Source organism: Austrofundulus limnaeus, unplaced genomic scaffold (assembly GCF_001266775.1).
Source record: "Austrofundulus limnaeus strain Quisiro unplaced genomic scaffold, Austrofundulus_limnaeus-1.0 Scaffold250, whole genome shotgun sequence".
Lineage (NCBI taxonomy): Eukaryota > Metazoa > Chordata > Actinopteri > Cyprinodontiformes > Rivulidae > Austrofundulus > Austrofundulus limnaeus.
The window spans coordinates 332,758-337,352 of NW_013952652.1; positions in this window are offsets into that span (position 1 = coordinate 332,758).

Sequence of the window (4,595 nt, forward strand, 5' to 3'; positions counted from 1 at the left end):
TGTGTGTGTGTGTGTGTGTGTGTGTGTGTGTGTGTGTGTGTTCAGGTCTCATCCTCTTTGTAGCTGTATTGTTTGTGAATAGGTGTCCTGTTTTCCACACATTTGATCTTTGTCTTCATTCCAAACCAGTGTTCTCTCTCTGCTAAATCCTGCACTTCATAAAAATTTTTAAAAATTAACTCTTTAATTTTGTATCCTCGTTGTGTCTGGATCTGCGTTCTTAGGTCACCTTCTGAGGACAAAAAGAAAACAACACTGAGCTTAGAGGAGCTAAAAATAATTCTGAAACACCAGTTTGCTTTATGAGCATGGTTTTGTTTCACTAAAGGTGCAAAAAGCGGAGCAGGTGCAGTCCTTCAGCTTGGCTTTAATCTTGTAACATGTCCACATAGTATTGTTCTGGACCTTTGTGTCCAGTCTTAATGATGGGCCTCTGAGTTCATGAGCACAAACAGATCCATCTCCAGGCTGGCCACTACATTACCTTAACAACAATGTCAGTAAGAGAGCACGGCTAAGCCTTCCTCACTTTGTCTTCAATCAGAAACTGGGCTTTGGGATTCGCTGAAGAGGCTCCTTACTGTGAATGTTAAGAGTAAACAAGAAGATCCTTCAAGATCTCTAATAGTCCTCAAGAGGACAATATGGGCTTTAATGCTAGGTGCTAAGAAGTGATCAATCTGTGCAAGGCCTTAGAACCAGAATGTAAGTGCTGCTTTTTACATCACACTTACTAAGAATGGTATGAAGAAAAGAAAGATGATGGTTCAAAATTTTGACTATTTAAATAGAAATACACTGGAAATATTCTGGTTTCCACTTCCTGAAGGACCTGAAGAAGAACGCTCTAACCAAGGAGCTGCTGGTTTTCTACTACAGATGATCTGTTGAACATTTACTGATGTTCTGCATCCCAGTATGCTGCATGAACCAGGATCAGACGGCCTGCAGAGGGCCATCAACACAGAGGACCACTGACTGACTCCCCACACCTCAGAGGAACCGTGCAGGTCCTGCTGCTGCAGAAGAATATGTCAGTCAACACAACACCTGCTCCAGCTTTTACCCTCAGAGATATGAGACGGGACAATAGAAAGTAAAACAAACAGAATGAAAACCAGCACACATCCCTGAGCTGTTGTTATAATGAAGAGCACGCCACACTTCACTCACCTGTTCTGTTCAATCTGTGTTTTTAACTGTGAACAACCAGTCAACGATACATTTTACACTGGTTTATTTATCCGTATTTCTGTTTAATTTAAAGTTTTTACACATTTATGAAGACATTAACTGACCTGAGAAATAATTAGCCTGAGGCAATGAGTGTTTTTAACCATGAACAGCAGTACACAATCAAAATAACACACACACAAATTTTTATACTGTCATTTAAATACAGGGTATATCCATTTATTTGTTACTTTTTACATTTGTTTGTAAAATATCTTTTAAGATAGTTGAGTTTCTGACAGGGACTGCATGCTATTTAATTGTTCTTTTTGAACAAAGGCAAAGAGCAGATGTCACACCAGATTGGACTGTTACATCTTACCTTTTTGTCCTGATGCATCTCAGTAATCCAGGTAGAAAAAAATCTAAAAGAAAAAAAACTAGGTCCTCTGGATGGGTTCTTCTTTAGTGAAAAGGTTCATCTCTCCTCTAAGACACTTCTTCAGTCTGAGGAGTTTCAGTTGAACTCAGCCTTATAAGCACTGCCTCCACATGGACAAACAGGTTAGTCACATGCAAAAGAGGGCCATCGCCTAACAATAGGCTTGATTAGCTCTATTGTTCATAGAGGGTCATGTGCCCCATCACCTGATCCAGTTCAAGGACAAGATCCAGTTCCCCGGCAAAAACAGAGTAATATTGTATATGCTGTTAAGTGTCAGGAGGACTGTGATCAGTCATACATTGGGGAAACAAAACAGCCACTGTTCAAAAGAATGAGCCAGCACAGACGAGCTACATCATCAGGCCAGGACTCTGCAGTTTACACTCATCTACAGGCCAGCGGTCACTCTTTCAGGGATTAAGATGTTCTCATCCTTGATAGAGAGGAACGTTGGTTTGAGAGAAGAGTAAAGGAAGCCATCTTTGTGAAGAAAAATCATCCACCATTAAACAGAGGTGGAGGCCTGCGTGTCCAGTTGTCCTCCTCCTACAATGCTGTTATTGCAAGTACTGTATGACTCAGCCCCCTGTGAGCAAAAGGTGTGAATCAGGGCCCCAATGGTAACCAACACAAAGAGGGAAAAAGACACAAAAACAAGGGGAAGTTGAGCCCCGCCTGCATTCACTACATATACGTAGCAAAACACCAAATAACCACAGCCGAAGCATCCAAACCAATGTCAGGTGATGGGGCACATGACCTTCTAGAGCTAATCAAGCCTATTGTTAGTCGATGGCCCTCTTTTGCATGTGACTGACCTGTTTGTCCATGTGGAGGCAGTGCTTATATGGCTGAGTTCACCTGAAACTCATCAGACTGAAGAAGTCTCTTGGACGAGAGACAAAACGTTTCACTAAAGAAGAACCCGTCCAGAGGACCTACATGGTTTTTTTTTCTTTTTGATCTTACCTTTTTGTTCGGGCAGTATGATGTGCCATCAGTTCAAAGATATTTGCAAACAGATATACAGTATTTTACTTAATTAAAAAAATACTGAGAACAGTGGACAGGTGAATACTGTAACGAGCCCCCCATTAAGCTATTTCTATGTCTCCCAGAGTGATCTCTAACTATATCCACTTTGTGCACCACTCTATTGAAATGAGGATTTTGTGTGACCTGTACTGACTGTTACCATGGAGACAACTGATCCAGATGCAAGAAAATGTAGTGTTGCAATTAGTTTTTCTATATAGGGGTGGGGACCTGCAGCTCATGCTAAGTTCTTTCTGGACTTGACCAAAAGCAAAAATGTTTTAGTTTTTATTTGATTTTTTTTATTATTTTTTGCAAAAATGTTTTAACATCAAATTAAAAACAATTATTAAGTTCAACTTTGATGTGGCTGCAGCTGGTACATACTCTGAGTGGGATTTACTGGATTATAACATGGGATTGCTAACATCAACACATTTTCATGGCTTGACCAAGAAAAACTCTGGCATCAAAGGTGGTGGGTGATGAGCATTCTTTCTTAGAATACTAGACCTTTAATATGAATATTTTCTGCTGCTAAACATTTGTCTCTGTTTTTAACAAAACACACTACAATGTACAAAGTATCATAAATGGGAGAATGTCTAAAGTGGGCAGCACTGAGACAACAAGGCACGGAGCAGGTTACAAAAGGGAAGTGAGGTTTATTTACAGGTGGGGAGGTGAACTGGATCCAGATCTGAAAAGGTGAGAACTGACAGGTGAGTAGGAGCTTGACAAAATAGTTCTGTGTGATCTTTAATTGTTGTTCTTTGCCTTACACGTTTCCTGGAGGTGAGAAGCACGGAGGAGCAGTGAGGCCCAACTGGTGAGTACAATGAAGTCTGCACTGCAGGCAGAGTGGCAGGTAGCAAGAATCCAGGGGGTTGAGAGGAGCGAGTGGCAACAGAAAATGAGCACAAGTATGGCAGCAGTTGATTAAGATGAGCACAGGGTGACTGGCACTGATGGGAAACGTCAGGATCGGGACCTTGGACACAGGTAAGAAGACCCAGGCAAGAACACTGAGCGGCTGTATGAATACAACTATTAAGGCTTGATGTTTCAGCAAAGACAAAAACACTAAGGAGGACAAATAAAAGTGCAAGAGCTCATCAGGAGATCTGCTGCAGCTGAAGGTAAGTGGTGCCCAGGAACCAATCAGTAAAAAGGAGAATGAAAACACCAACCGCCAGAGAACGTTTGAAACATAATGTGAAACTTATAGTCCAGTTTGGATGGATGGATGGATGGATGGATGGATGAATGATGGATGAGGGATGGATGGATGGAAGATGGATGGATGGATGGATGGAGGATGGATGAATGGATGGATGGATGGATGGATGATGGATGACGGATGGATGGATGGATGGATGGATGGATGGATCATGCATGATGGATGATAGATGTCTGGATGGATTGGTGGATGATGGATGGACGTCTGGATGGATGTCTGGATGGATGGATGGATGGATGGATGGATGGATGGAGGATGGATGCATGATGGATGATGGATGTCTGGATGGATGATGGATGGATGTCTGGATGGATGGATAATGAATGGATGGAGGGATGGATGGATCATGGATGATGGATGGATAGATGATGGATGGATGGATGGATGGATGGAGGATGGATGAATGGATGGATTGATAGATGATGGATGACAGATGGATGGATGGAGGATGGATGCATGATGGATGATGGATGTCTGGATGGATTGGTGGATGATGGATGGATGTCTGGATGGATGTCTGGATGGATGGATGGAGGGATGGATGGATCATGGATGATGGATGATACATGATGGATGGATGGAAGATGGATGGATGGATGGATGGATGGATGGATGGATGGATGTTGGATGGATGATGGATGATGGATGGATGGATGCATGAATGGATGATGGATGGATGGAGGATGGATGGATGATGGATGG